Raw genomic sequence first — 16608 nt, forward strand, 5'->3', positions numbered from 1 at the left:
AGACACCCAGATCAGAAAGCTAAGAAACAAGGAAATCCCGATGGTGAAAGTCCTATGGAACCACCACAATTTGGAAGAATGCACTTGGGAGACACGGGAGTCTATGCTCCAGCAATACCCTTATCTTTTCTAAGGTTAGTTTCTTATTTGTTTCATGTGTTTTATGTGTATGATGTGTGTATGCCATGCTATGTGTTAGTTGAGGAACATTCGAGGACGAATGTTCTTAAGGGGGGGGAGAATGTAATACCCGGCTAGACTCCGGTATTGGAATTCCTACCGTCCGGTGGAATCTCGGATGTCGGAGACCTCTAGATGGGTAAAACCATGTTTTCATGAAATGTTTTAATGTTTTTGATGATGTTAAGTAAAGAGGAAAGGAGTTTTTAGAATAAAAACACCCTTGGAGGAAAGCTCAGGTTCGGCCGCCGAAACTCAAAGTTCGGCCGCTGAACATGCATGCGTTTCGGGTGAGCCTTAGGCCCCCGAAGGCATAAGTGAGGGAAGTCCAGGTTCGGCCGCCGAACCTCAAGTTCGGCCGCCGAACATGGCATGCATGCGGAGGCACATTCGGCCCCCGAACGTGGCCTGGACAGCCACTATAAAAGGGTCCCTTAGCCGAAAACGGGCGAGCTTTTCCCCATTTTCGGCCAAGGTGAGCTCTCCGCCGTCCCTCACCGATCTTTGATGTTTTTCCTCTAGATCTTTCAAGTTTTTCATTTGTTTTAACTTTGTTTTGAAGATTTGAGCTTTTGAGCAAAGTTTTGGAGCTTTGAGGTTCAAGAACTCAAATCTCTCCCAACTCCAAGTTTGGTCGCCTCTACTCTCGATCTTCAAGAGGTAAGAGTCGATCTCTAGCCTATATTATGTTTTAAGTAAGTTTTATGAAGTTCATGGGGGTAGAATGCATGTTTAGGTTATAGTTATGTTTATGGGTATAAATGTATGTTCATGAACAATGTGGCTTGTAATGTGTGTTTGATGTGTTGTAGTTGGGGTTTAAGGTAGTTTGAGACCCCTAGGAGCTTGTATGCATGTTTTGGTTGAGCTAAATGCATGTTGGTTTGAGTTTGGAGGCATTTGTGCATGTTTGAACCTAGTTTCTGCCCTTTGGGAGAAACCAGGTTCGGCAGCCGAAGGGACTTTCGGCCGCCGAACCCTCTTGTGGAGGCAGCCTTCGGCTGCCGAAGCTTGCCCCCGAAAGGAGACTTTCGTCTCTGTCTGGGAGTTTCGGCAGCCGAAAGTGCCGCCGAACATGCATGAGTTTCGCCTCTGTCTGGGAGTTTCGGCTGCCGAAGGTGCCGCCGAACCTGCCTGACTTTCGGCTCTGGAGGGACTTTCGGCCGCCGAACCTGCCGCCGAAAGTGCCCTGTCCAGCCTTCCTTTGCATGTTCTTGCATGGATGTTTTGAGATGTTTTAGGGGGTTTTTGGGGGATGTTTTTAGAGTTATGTTCTAGTTGTTTGGTCCCTCATTTGAGTCCACCTGTGTAGGTTCGGACCCGAGGAACCGAGGACCCCAGCAGTGAGTCAGCTGCTTCAGTCAGTGTCAGAGCTAGCCTGAGGTGAGTGGAATAACTCTTATGCTTCTAAATAAATAAATCAGTTTTGAGCATGTTCATGCATCACGGATGCCATGTGATATTTTAGGTTGCTTGCATTAGAAATCACGAATATGTTGCATTGCATAAAATGTTGTTGATGTGGATGAATATTGAATGATCCATTAGCCCTCATATGTTATGACATGATGATATGATATGGAAGTCCAGATGTGGCCTGCACTACGCCCCTGGCACTATGTAAGAGAAAGACCGGAAGTGGCCTGGACTACGCCCCCTGCACCATGGAATATGTATGTTATGTTATGTTATGTATAAGGGAAAGACCAGGTGTGGCCTGCACTACGCCCCTGGCATGATTGGATTATGTAGAGGGCTAAATGGTGACAAGTTCATCCTTAATATGATTAGTTGTGATGTGATGCATTCCATGATAGCATGTGTTTTAAATGCTTTATGATTCTGCTCACTGGGCTCTAGTAGCTCACCCCTCTCCCAAATTCCCCAGGTTTGCAGGTACGGGTTAGACAGAGAAGTCAAGAAGAGTAATGAAGTCATATGTATGTAATAGTTAGAATGTGGACATGACAGATTGTATAATGATGTATAGATATGTAATGTAACGATATTGAGGTTAGAAGTGTGCTTGACCATAGTATAATGTAATCCCTTTTTGAAACATGATCTTAATGTTATTGATGTCCATGTTTAGCCAACTCAACACTTGTTATGCCACCCATTGGGGGCATTGATGAGATCCCATAGAGGGGTCAAGTTTATGATTATGTATAAGTTCAGTGCATGCACAGGTTGAGTTTGGTGTATGATAGAATGTATGAAAGTAAAGTTTTAAATTTTTATGTATGATTGTTGATCATGTATGGGATTAAATAGGTTTACAGGTTTCATGTCAGGCTTGCTACGGGTCTCGGCGGCCTTAAGCCGATCTGGATCCTAGCGCCGGTAGCGGTCCGATTTTCGGGTCGTTACATGTTCGACGGCTGAAACTCCCCTCCAGAGCTGAAAGTCCAAACTTTCGGGGGCGAGTTTAGGCGGCCAAAACAGCCTCCTCAAGGGGTTCGGCGGCCGAACCTTGCTTCGGCGGCCGAACCTGAGTTCGCCAAGAAGGCAGAACTCGGGTCAAACATGCATACTCAGCCTCCAAAACCAAACCAAACACTCTCAACATGCAACCAACCTCTCATAACCATGCGTATACCATTATCCATGCATATAGGGGCTTAAAAACTAGTTTAAACTCCACAAACAACATCAAAGCATCAAATATGGCATATGAGCAATATACCCTTTAAACCTCTAGATCCACTTAAACCATACCATAAAACTCCCTTAAACTCTTTAAAACATGCTTAAAACATAAGGGGAGGTGAGAATCCATGCTTACCTCTTGAAGATCGAGAGGATCGATGGTCCTAACTCGGAGATGTGGAGGAAAACGATCCAAAATCTCCAAAACTCTCAACTTTGCCTTCTTTTGCTCAAAATTTCAAAAACACAAGTTAAAAACTCATTAAAGCTTGCATGATTTGAAGAGCATGGTGAAAACAGCCAAAGGAGATCACAAACTCACCTTTGCACGAAAAAAGGGTGAAAACACACCCCATTTCCGATCAAAGGAGCTTTTATAGGTGGCCAGCCGAAATGTAATACCCGGCTAGACTCCGGTATCGGAATTCCTACCGTCCGGTGGAATCTCGGATGTCGGAAGCCTCTAGTAGGGTAAAACCATGTTTTTATGAAATGTTTTAATGTGTTTTATGTTTTAAGCATGAAAGAAAATGAGTTTTTGCATGAAAATAGCATTGGAGGAAAACTCAGGTTCGGCCGCCGAATATGCATGCGTTGCGGGTGTGCTTTAGGCCCCCGAAAGCATAAGTGAGGGAAGTCCAGGTTCGACCGCCGAACCCCAAGTTCGGCCACCGAACATGGCATGCATGCGGAGGCACATTCGGCCCCCGAACGTGGTCTGGCCAGCCACTATAAAAGGGTCCCTTAGCCGAAAACGAGCGAGCTTTTTCCCCATTTTCGGCCAAGGTGAGTCTCCGCCGCCCCTCACCCATCTTTGGCGTCTTTCCTCTAGATCTTTCGAGATTTTCATTTGTTTTAACTTTATTTTGAAGATTTGAGTTTTTGAGCAAAGTTTTGGAGCTTGGAGGTTCAAGAACCCAATCTCTCCCAACTTCGAGTTTAGGTCGTCTCTCTCTCTCGATCTTCAAGAGGTAAGAGCCGATCTTAAGCTCATTGCATGTTTTAAGTAAGTTTTAAGTAGATTTATGGGTTAGAATGCATGTTTAGGTTATGGGTATGTTTATGGGTATAAATGTATGTTCATGAACAATGTGAATGCTTGATGTGTTGTAGATGGGGTTTATGATGGTTAGAGACCCCTAGGAACATGTATGCTTGTGTTTGTGTGTTGTAGAATAGGTTTGATGCATGTTGGAAAGGTTTGGAGGCGAAATGTGCATAGGGAGCCAAGTTTCTGCCCTTTGGCAGAAACCAAGTTCGGCAGCCGAAGGACTTTCGGCCGCCGAACATGGCTGGGGAGGAAGCCTTTCGGCTGCCGAAGCTTGCCCCCGAAAGGAGACTTTCGTCTCTGTCTGGCAGTTTCGGCCGCCGAAGGTGCCGCCGAACCTGCCTGACTTTCGGCTCTGGAGGGACTTTCGGCCGCCGAACCTGCCGCCGAAAGTGCCCTGTCCAGGCCTCCTTTGCATGTTTTTGTATGGTTGTTTCATGATGTTTTAGGGGGTTTTTGGGGAGTAGTTTATAGTTATGTTCAGGTATGTTTGGTCCCTCATTTGAGTCCACCTGTGTAGGTTCGGACCCGAGGAACCGAGGACCCCAGCAGTGAGTTCAGCTGCTTCGGTGTTGTCAGAGTCAGCCAGAGGTGAGTGGAACTAAACTTAATCTTTTAAATTAAATGTTTTATCATGTTTCATGCATCATGATTATGCAATAGGATGATTGCATTAGTTTCACGAATATGCCGCATTTCATCTATTGTTGTTGATGTGGGTGAATGTTGGATGACCCAATTAGTCCATGACAGGAAGACCAGGACCCCATTCTACGGCCTGGCACAGAGTAAGGAAAGACCAGGACCCCATTCTACGGCCTGGCACGGTTATGGGACTCGAAGACCAGGAGCCCAGAGGAGGCCCTGGGGCAATGGTAAGTAATGTATGTTATGACAGGAAGACTAGGACCCCATGCTACGGCCTGGCACAGAGTTAGCTTGGACTAATTGGTGACAAGTTCACCCAACCCTTATGTGAATTGTCTGTGTTATGATGCATTTCATTGGAGCATAGTGTTAATATGTTTTATAGTTCTACTCACTGGGCTTTTAGCTCACCCCTCTCCCTTTACCCCCAGGCTTGCAGGTACAGGATAGAGCAGGAGTCCGGATAGAGTAAAGAAGTCATGTCTATGTAATAGTTAGCAATGGACATGATCAAATTGTATTGCAATGTATTAATCAGTATAGATGATGTTTATGGATATTAGAGGTGTGCTTGACCATAGAATGTTGTTATCCCTTTTAATACATGATCTTAGAGATTTTTTTATGATGTTTTTGTAAACCAACTCAGCATGTTATGTCACCCATTAGGGGCATTGAGGAGATCCCACTGAGGGATCAATGTTATGATTATGTTACAGTGCATGCACAGGTTGTGTATGGTTGGTGTACATGGAAAGGAATGTTTTAATTTTTATGTATGTTGTTGATCATGTATGGGATTAAGCAGGTTCACAGGATGCATGTTAGGCTTGCTACGGGTCCCGGCGGCCTTAAGTTGACCCGGATCCTAGCGCCGGTAGCGGTCCAATTTTTTGGGTCGTTACAGAATGGTATCAGAGCCCTAGGTTCATATGGTCGGACCTAGAGTGTCAAGCTCATAGATGTTATAGAAGGTCAAGCACAATAGGCAAGATCATGTCCACTAGGATAGGATGTGGAGTCCTGTCTTGTATGATGATGTGAAATGCCATGATAATATGCATGTGCATTAATGATATGCTATGATATGATATGTATGTGATGCGGGTTCATGTGTGCCCACATGAACCATATGATGCTAATGTTTGCTTGTGATGTGCACTGTTTTTCAGAAAACAGGATGAGGGGAACTCGTCGATCAGCAAGATTGACTGGAGTACCACCTGAGGATGAGGGCATGAGCGTCCGTCCTCTAGCATTGCCTAGGGCAATGTTTAGTAGGTCTAACCGAGATAGAGCAGCAAGAGAACCTAGAAGGTCTTTGGATCTGGGTAGGAGCAGATCAGTTAGAGGAACAATTCAGGGCGGAATGTCAGAGGATATGGGGGAGGATATGGATGTAGAGCAGAGGAGGGATGGCAGTTTGGGAGTTAGCATGTCGAAAGAAGGTATGGGAGAGTCCCAAGGAGGTACTCAGGCCTCGGGATTTGTTCAGCCACCTCACTACCCACACTTCTCACAACATCCCGGGTATTCGATGGGAGGTACATCGGATTACCTTAGCTTCACCCCTTATCCCACACAGATGCCATACCCACCATACTACCCACCATATTCACAGTATCCGATGTATCCACCACCACCCTACTATCCAAATCCAGCAAACCCTACCACAGAAAATGTTGCACCTTCTCCACCATCAGCAGAAACCCCAGTTCCAGAAACCCAATTACCTAGGCCTAGCTCATCTGGTAGGAGCAAGGTCAAGATGACTGAATATATGAAGCTGGGTGCTCCCCAGTTTGAGTCAGGTGATGACCCGTTTGTGTATCTTGAGAGGGTCAAAACTATTACAGAGTTAGGGGCGGATGACAGTAGAGCTATTCAGATGGTCGGGTTCACGCTTAAGTGCAAGAAGGCACGAGAGTGGTTCAATAATTATGTGAATCCGAGGGTGGACAGCATGTCTTGGGAAGAGTTTGCAAACGAGTTTGCAGGATGGGCTTTTCCCGATAGTTCAAGGGAACTGAAGATGATAGAGTTTGAACAGTTGAGGCAGACGGATGAAATGAGTGTAGAGGAGTACACCGACAGATTCTTGGAGTTGCTGCCTTTTGCTGGGCAGAGTCTGGATACAGATTCGAAGAAGTCAAGGAGGTATGTCATGAAGCTTCATTCCAGGTATTCCTCCTTGATTCAGTCAGTGGACAGGGAGAGCTTCCATGCCATAGTAGATATGGCTAGGAAAATGGAGGCCAGTGCCATCATTCAGGGGACAGTTAAGCAGACAGTGGCACAACCTTCTGGTTCTAAAACTCCGGGTGGGGAAAGATTAGATCCTTCTACCCTGAGTGCAGCAGCTTCAGGCAGTAAGAGATGGGGTAAGCCCAAGGGTAAGAAGAATAAGTTCTGGAATAAAGTCAAGTCCAGTCTGGGATTTGGGAGTGGCTCAAGCTCTGGTGCGGATAATGCAGTTTGTGCGAAGTGTGGTAGGCCACACAGGGGAGTATGTCGGTTTGGGACGAACGCCTGTTTCAGATGTGGTCAGGAGGGGCACATGGCTCGAGAATGTCCAAGAGCAGTCCCGATGGCTCAGTCCCAGCAGACAGCCTCAGGCAGTGTAGCGCAGCCAGCAGCTCCAGGCATGACTCAAGCCAGTGGCAGAGGCAGAGGGAGAGGAGCAGCCTCTTCTTCAGCGGGTTTCAGAGGTGAAGGTCCATCAGCTCCAGCACGGATCTTCACAATGACACAGCAGGAGGCAGATGCATCTAACACCGTAGTGGCAGGTAACTTAATCATTGGTTGTTCAGATGTGTATGCCTTGATGGACCCTGGTGCATCTCATTCTTTTATTGCTCCGAGAGCCGTGGGGAGGTTAGGTCTGATGACTTCTGGGTTAGAGTGTCCTCTCTGGGTCAGTGGACCCAAGTGTGACCCATCAGTGGCAGAGTCAGTCTGCCAGTGTAGTCCTGTGTTTGTTGAGGGAAGATGCTTGTCCGCCGACCTAGTGGTTCTAGATTTGACAGATTTTGACGTCATTCTAGGGATGGACTGGTTATCTACCCATGGTGCTACCTTGGACTGCAAGGACAAGGTAGTCAGGTTCAGAGGTCAGGATGGGTCTGAGGTTGTCTTCAGAGGAGATAGGAGGGGTACACCTAGAGGTCTGATATCAGCTCTTCAGGCTCGTAGGTTGCTCAGGAAGGGATGTCAGGGGTATTTGGCTCATGTAAGAGAGCTTAGCAGTCAGGTCAGAGAGCCCGCCTCAGTGCCAGTGGTTAGAGAGTTCTTAGATGTGTTCCCAGACGAGCTGCCAGGTTTACCACCTGCTAGGGAGATAGAGTTCGAGATTGAACTAATGCCTGGAACCCGACCGATCTCTATCCCTCCCTACAGGATGGCGCCAGCAGAATTGAAAGAGTTGAAGGAGCAGTTGCAGGAGTTGGTAGACAAGGGCTTCATCCGACCGAGTACCTCACCCTGGGGTGCTCCAATTTTGTTTGTGAGAAAGAAGGATGGATCCCTTAGGCTTTGTATCGACTACAGGCAGTTGAACAAAGTCACTACCAAGAATAAGTACCCTTTGCCAAGGATCGACGATCTATTCGACCAGCTAGCAGGAGCGGGTTGTTTCTCCAAAATAGATCTGAGATCTGGGTACCACCAGCTGAGGATCAGAGATGAGGATGTGCCAAAGACAGCTTTCAGGACCAGATATGGGCATTTTGAGTTCCTTGTGATGCCGTTCGGGTTAACCAACGCCCCTGCAGCATTCATGGATCTCATGAATAGAGTGTTTAGCCAGTACCTGGATCACTTCGTTATTGTCTTCATAGATGATATCTTGGTGTATTCCAGGAATGCAGAGGAGCATGCCCATCATCTGAGGTTGGTTCTACAGACCTTGAGGGAACATGGCTTGTATGCCAAGTTCTCCAAGTGTGAGTTCTGGCTGAGGAGCGTTTCGTTCTTGGGGCATGCAGTGTCAGAGAATGGGATAGAGGTGGACCCCAAGAAGACAGAAACTGTGGCTAACTGGCCTAGACCCACTTCAGTGACGGAGATCAGGAGTTTCTTGGGTTTGGCAGGTTACTACAGGAGGTTCGTTCAGGACTTCTCGAAAATAGCAACTCCTCTGACCAGACTAACCAGGAAGAATCAGAAATTTCTGTGGACTGACCAGTGCGAAGAGAGTTTAAAAGAGCTTAAGAAGAGGTTGACTTCAGCGCCAGTTTTAGCTCTGCCATCTAGTGATGAGGACTTTACAGTCTTTTGTGATGCGTCCCGTGTGGGACTGGGTTGTGTACTGATGCAAAATGAGAGGGTGATTGCTTATGCTTCGAGGCAGCTAAAGAAGCATGAGTTGAATTACCCCACACATGACCTTGAGATGGCAGCAGTAATCTTTGCACTCAAGATGTGGAGGCACTACCTCTATGGGGTAAAATGTGAGATCTTTACAGATCATAAAAGCCTGCAGCACATCCTGAGTCAAAGAGATTTGAACTTGAGACAGAGGAGATGGGTAGAGCTGCTGAGTGACTATGATTGCAAGATTCAGTATCATCCGGGTAAGGCGAATGTCGTGGCAGACGCCCTAAGCCGGAAGTCACTAGGCAGTCTATCCCACATCACGGCAGAGAGGAGACCAGTGGTGAAGGAGTTTTACAAGCTCATTGATGAAGGTCTACAGTTGGAGTTGTCTGGTACAGGTGCCTTGGTTGCTCAGATGAAAGTGACACACGTGTTTCTGGAGCAGGTGGCTCAGAAACAGCATGAGGACCCAGAGTTAGTGAAGATTGCCAGGACTGTTCAGTCAGGCAAAGACAGCGAGTTCAGATTTGACAATAAGGGGATCCTCCGCTATGGGAGTCGATTGTGTGTACCAGATGACATAGGGCTAAAAGGAGACATTATGAGAGAGGCTCATAATGCAAGATACAGCATTCACCCTGGAGCCACCAAGATGTATCAGGATCTGAAGAAAGTTTATTGGTGGCCAGCTATGAAGAGAGAAGTGGCACAGTTTGTGTCAGCCTGCGAAGTTTGTCAGAGGGTGAAGCTGGAACATCAGAAGCCGGCTGGAATGCTTAACCCGCTACCTATTCCAGAGTGGAAATGGGAGAATATAGCTATGGACTTCGTAGTGGGGTTACCGGCGACGTCCAACAGATTGGACTCCATATAGGTGATTGTGGACAGACTCACCAAATATGCTCACTTCATCCCTGTCAGGAGTGGCTATTCTGTGGACAAATTGGCGCAGGTGTATGTTGAAGAGATAGTCAGACTGCATGGGGTTCCTGTTTCTATAGTGTCAGATAGAGGGCCCCAGTTCACCTCCAGGTTTTGGCGGAGTCTGCAGGATGCCATGGGTACCAGGTTGGATTTTAGCACTGCCTTCCATCCACAGACAGACGGACAGTCAGAGAGGACCATCCAGACCATAGAAGATATGCTAAGAATGTGTATGCTGGACTTTGGCTGTTCTTGGAGGCAGCATCTACCTTTGGTGGAGTTTGCCTACAATAACAGCCATCATGCTAGCATCGGGATGGCTCCATATGAAGCTTTATATGGGAGGAAGTGCAGGTCACCTGTTTGCTGGGAGGAAGTTGGAGAGAAGGCCTTGGCAGGGCCTGAGCTAGTAGAGATCACCAGCAGGGTGGTACCCTTAATCAGAGAAAGAATCAAGACTGCTGCAAGCAGACAGAAGAGTTATGCAGACATCCGCAGAAGGCAAGTAGAGTTCCAGGAGGGGGATCTGGTATTGCTCAAGGTGTCTCCAATGAAAGGAGTGGTTCGGTTCGGAAAGAAGGGTAAGTTGGCTCCGCGGTACATCGGACCCTTTGAAGTCTTGCAAAAGATTGGGAATGTATCATACAAGCTGGATTTACCTGCTTCAATGGAGAGAATCCATCCGGTTTTCCATGTTTCTATGTTGAGGAAATTTGTGTCAGATCCGGGCAAGGTTCTTAGTGAGCCTGATGTGGAGATCCAAGAGGATCTCACCTATGTTGAGCAGCCGGTACGGATCCTAGACACCCAGATCAGAAAGCTAAGGAACAAGGAAATCCCGATGGTGAAGGTCCTTTGGAACCACCACAATATGGAAGAATGCACTTGGGAGACACGGGAGTCTATGCTCCGGCAATATCCTCATCTCTTTTAAGGTTAGTCTCTATGTGTTTTATGTGTATGTTGTGATGACTCTATGCATGTGCTAGTTGAGGAACATTCGGGGACGAATGTTCTTAAGGGGGGGAGAATGTAATACCCGGCTAGACTCCGGTATCGGAATTCCTACCGTTCGGTGGAATCTCGGATGTCGGAAGCCTCTAGTAGGGTAAAACCATGTTTTTATGAAATGTTTTAATGTGTTTTATGTTTTAAGCATGAAAGAAAATGAGTTTTTGCATGAAAATAGCATTGGAGGAAAACTCAGGTTCGGCCGCCGAACATGCATGCGTTGCGGGTGTGCTTTAGGCCCCCGAAAGCATAAGTGAGGGAAGTCCAGGTTCGGCCGCCGAACCCCAAGTTCGGCCGCCGAACATGGCATGCATGCGGAGGCACATTCGGCCCCCGAACGTGGTCTGGCCAGCCACTATAAAAGGGTCCCTTAGCCGAAAACGGGCGAGCTTTTTCCCCATTTTCGGCCAAGGTGAGTCTCCGCCGCCCCTCACCCATCTTTGGCGTCTTTCCTCTAGATCTTTCGAGATTTTCATTTGTTTTAACTTTATTTTGAAGATTTGAGTTTTTGAGCAAAGTTTTGGAGCTTGGAGGTTCAAGAACCCAATCTCTCCCAACTTCGAGTTTAGGTCGTCTCTCTCTCTCTCGATCTTCAAGAGGTAAGAGCCGATCTTAAGCTCATTGCATGTTTTAAGTAAGTTTTAAGTAGATTTATGGGTTAGAATGCATGTTTAGGTTATGGGTATGTTTATGGGTATAAATGTATGTTCATGAACAATGTGAATGCTTGATGTGTTGTAGATGGGGTTTATGATGGTTAGAGACCCCTAGGAACATGTATGCTTGTGTTTGTGTGTTGTAGAATAGGTTTGATGCATGTTGGAAAGGTTTGGAGGCGAAATGTGCATAGGGAGCCAAGTTTCTGCCCTTTGGCAGAAACCAGGTTCGGCAGCCGAAGGACTTTCGGTCGCCGAACATGGCTGGGGAGGCAGCCTTTCGGCTGCCGAAGCTTGCCCCCGAAAGGAGACTTTCATCTCTGTCTGGCAGTTTCGGCCGCCGAAGGTGCTGCCGAACATGCATGAGTTTCGTCTCTGTCTGGGAGTTTCGGCCGCCGAAGGTGCCGCCGAACCTGCCTGACTTTCGGCTCTGGAGGGACTTTCGGCCGCCGAACCTGCCGCCGAAAGTGCCCTGTCCAGGCCTCCTTTGCATGTTTTTGTATGGTTGTTTCATGATGTTTTAGGGGGTTTTTGGGGAGTAGTTTATAGTTATGTTCAGGTATGTTTGGTCCCTCATTTGAGTCCACCTGTGTAGGTTCGGACCCGAGGAACCGAGGACCCCAGCAGTGAGTTCAGCTGCTTCGGTGTTGTCAGAGTCAGCCAGAGGTGAGTGGAACTAAACTTAATCTTTTAAATTAAATGTTTTATCATGTTTCATGCATCATGATTATGCAATAGGATGATTGCATTAGTTTCACGAATATGCCGCATTTCATCTATTGTTGTTGATGTGGGTGAATGTTGGATGACCCAATTAGTCCATGACAGGAAGACCAGGACCCCATTCTACGGCCTGGCACAGAGTAAGGAAAGACCAGGACCCCATTCTACGGCCTGGCACGGTTATGGGACTCGAAGACCAGGAGCCCAGAGGAGGCCCTGGGGCAATGGTAAGTAATGTATGTTATGACAGGAAGACTAGGACCCCATGCTACGGCCTGGCACAGAGTTAGCTTGGACTAATTGGTGACAAGTTCACCCAACCCTTATGTGAATTGTCTGTGTTATGATGCATTTCATTGGAGTATAGTGTTAATATGTTTTATAGTTCTACTCACTGGGCTTTTAGCTCACCCCTCTCCCTTTACCCCCAGGCTTGCAGGTACAGGATAGAGCAGGAGTCCGGATAGAGTAAAGAAGTCATGTCTATGTAATAGTTAGCAATGGACATGATCAAATTGTATTGCAATGTATTAATCAGTATAGATGATGTTTATGGATATTAGAGGTGTGCTTGACCATAGAATGTTGTTATCCCTTTTAATACATGATCTTAGAGATTTTTTTATGATGTTTTTGTAAACCAACTCAGCATGTTATGTCACCCATTGGGGGCATTGATGAGATCCCACTGAGGGATCAATGTTATGATTATGTTACAGTGCATGCACAGGTTGAGTATGGTTGGTGTACATGGAAAGAAAAGTTTTAATTTTTATGTATGTTGTTGATCATGTATGGGATTAAGCAGGTTCACAGGATGCATGTTAGGCTTGCTACGGGTCCCGGCGGCCTTAAGTCGACCCGGATCCTAGTGCCGGTAGCGGTCCGATTTTTCGGGTCGTTACAATACCATAAAACTCCCTTAAACTCTTTAAAACATGCTTAAAACATAAGGGGAGGTGAGAATCCATGCTTACCTCTTGAAGATCGAGAGGATCGATGGTCCTAACTCGGAGATGTGGAGGAAAACGATCCAAAATCTCCAAAACTCTCAACTTTGCCTTCTTTTGCTCAAAATTTCAAAAACACAAGTTAAAAACTCATTAAAGCTTGCATGATTTGAAGAGCATGGTGAAAACAGCCAAAGGAGATCACAAACTCACCTTTGCACGAAAAAAGGGTGAAAACACACCCCATTTCCGATCAAAGGAGCTTTTATAGGTGGCCAGCCGACTCCCCTTCGGCGGTCAAAGCTGCATGCAAAACCATGCAACGTTCGGCGACCGAACTTCTCTTTCGGTGGCCGAACCTGCAATTTTGCCTCCTTGGTCTTTTTCTTTTCAAAACTCTATTTTCTTAATCAAAACCATAAAAACAAGTAAAGCATTTTGAAAAACCTCTGTTTTACCCCTCTGGAAGGCTCCGACATCCGAAAAGTCCAGATTCCAACGGAGATTCCGCCGGAAACTAGGAATTTCGGTACCGATGTCTAGCCGGGTATTACAGTGCAGGTGGGACCCCCTTGGCTGGAGTGAAACTACTGTTCAGTAGGTTTTCAAAAGGTTCTGGACTAATCAAGTAGTCCCCAGGATGTTCTGGGTGGTTTTGGCCGATTCTGGGCCAATCTGAAATTTTTTGCTGCCACCTAAACTTCACTAGCGAGTTCTCGTGTGCCTTTGGCCCTTCTGGAAGCTTTGCACACCTCCTAGCATGTCCCAGCGCCTTGCATCGCCTTACCGTAGCTCGCAGGAATGAACTTCATCATGCATAGCTTCGTAGGCCTACCAATGTTCGCTCGACTGCAGCTCTCGCGTGCACCCACTTGCGCTCCATGTGCGCGCTTGCTTTGCGCACGTGCCTCGCATGTCTCGTTCCAATCGAACCTCGTTTAGGCGCTCCACAGGCCTATCACCGCGTACCTCACAGCTTCTGTGCATCGCATGCCCAATTGGCAAATGAGGTTCATATGGGTCTTCTCGTAGGCCTACCATGCCTAGCCAACTGCCTCCCACTTGTACCTATTTTTGGCAAAATGCCTTCTTTACAATTTTGGCCAATCTAATAGCCCAATTGCTAATTATTTTCAACGATTGACATGACCTTCCTTTTTTTTTTTCTTTTATGCCCCTCTTGTCGATCGACCATCCCCATAGGCCTACGACCAATGAATTTTGGGAAGAAATTTGGAGTGACACCTTTGATACGTCACACATGGAACCAGGTAGGAAGTAACATGTTCAATACTATATATGACTGTCAAACTTGACTCAATCCATCCTTATATATATAAATTATTTTTTCCACAACAATGAATTCATAACATTTTTTTTATTATTTCCCCTTGAATATAGAAAAAGCTCATTTAGCGAGTGATATAGTTTTTTTCACTTTTGATTCCAAAGACATCATGGATGGTTTTGTTAATGTTGAAGAGTCTTGGCTTAATCAATGGGTGGAGGACATGAAATTGTGGGAGCCTATTTTAACACCTTCAAAAAGAATTTTTTTGAGTTACTTTGCCCAGCACTTGGAGCAACTCTCTCATCTCACTATCCATTTCATGCGTGTTTATTTGTTTGAGTTGATTGAAGGAAATTAATAGCTATAATTTCCAAAGTGACATTAGAGTGTTTAATGTCATACTTGGCATAATTCCCTAATGATGTGAGTTGAGTGAGGCTCTTAAAATATGATAAGGATGTTGTTATGTGTGGCTTCTAAATGTGAATTATTTTGCATATTTGTATGTATAAATTTGCATGTTGCCTTATATTTGGAGTTAAAGGTAAGCAGAACACATATATTTATTGTTTATGTAGATCGACTGAGTTATACCCTTTATTGAGTTATAAAAAATATAGTACAAAACTATTCATTGACTAAGCAAATATATTTATTTTAGACATATGGCTTAAAATAATAATCTAAAAGTGCAAAAAATTGTAAGGTTTCTATATAGTACCTACCTTAATGAATAGTTATAATGTAATTGTTGTACATGTAATGATTATATTATAAAATTTCTCATTTTAGAGACAATTAGATGCATTGAGGAAAGCTTGGCCGATTTATATATAAGGAGATGGTCTTATGGTACATTCCTAGGGCAAAGGGAGTCTTTGGATGTTATACTTCCGTATCAAGGTTCATAACCAGAAGAATCCTATTTTATGAAGTATTGAGCCACAAAGAGTAGGAAGCATACTGAAGCAACCAATAGAGCATTTATAAAGACAATGACCAATTTCACACTTAGAGAAATAATCAACATATACTATGCATAGAGTGCCATTTGGCCTTGATAATTCTTAAGTTCATAGCTTATGTTGAAAAGAAACTAGTGTGAGAAGACACGAAGTCTTGAAACTTTAGGAGTACCTTGAAGTGACTATAGTAGAAATGGAAGATATCTCAAACTATTTCTTACATGGGGACGAGTCTCACTTAATTTTCATATGATAAGAAATCTTTTAACCATAATTCTTTGGTTTGAAATTAATAAGGATTAAAATTTTTAACTTTTTTTTAAAACAAAATTACTAATTGTATTAATAAAATTCCATCAAATAAAAAGGGATATCATCCCAAACAGAGAGACGATTATATCTGATAAATTCTCTAGTCAAAGTATAAGCAGTTAGAATAGCATTATAACGAATCCATCTAACAGAAATATCAGTTTTAGAGTCTAACAAAAATTTACAATTATTCAAAATCAAACATCTGCATAAGATAATTTGATAAAAATACTCCTCACGTACCTATTTAAACCCCTACATAAGATAATTTGGCAAAGATATTCATCATTCTTTCTCATCTCTCAAGCATAAATCATTAAAGTCTCCCGAACAAAGCCACAGAAGAGAGTTTCTACGAGATAAAACTCGAATAAAATTCAAAGATTGACGTCGTTGTTGTGATTCTGAAAACTCATAATAACTAGTAAACCTCCATTGAACATTACATTCCGAAACAACCGAATCAATAAAATTTGAAGAAAAGCCAACCACAGAAACAGACCCATAACTCTTCCACATTAACGAAAGGTCTCCTCTCAATCCTTGTCTATTAACTGATAAGCAACCATCAAAATGTAAAAAACTACGAAAAAATTTCATACGAGAACTAAGAGCGGTTATTTCCATCAAAAATAAAATGTCCGGCTTGTAACTAGGAACCAAATCTTTCAATACAATAACTGTCCGAGGATTGCCACCATAAATTGCCAAATAGGTCTGCATATTCTGAAAATTGATTGGATTGTACGTGAGAAATATCCCTACCATATAGAAATTATAAGTGACGATCGGAAGGGGAAAGAAGAAGTTAGATTTAAGGGCAAATATCCCTACCAAATAGGGATAACAACATCTTCTTCTACATCAATAGTCAATTGACGCAGATCGTCTTTCATGGAAAAGGGAAAGAAGAAGTTAGATTTAAGGAAAAGAAAAA

This window comes from Manihot esculenta, chromosome 15 (assembly GCF_001659605.2).
Source record: "Manihot esculenta cultivar AM560-2 chromosome 15, M.esculenta_v8, whole genome shotgun sequence".
Lineage (NCBI taxonomy): Eukaryota > Viridiplantae > Streptophyta > Magnoliopsida > Malpighiales > Euphorbiaceae > Manihot > Manihot esculenta.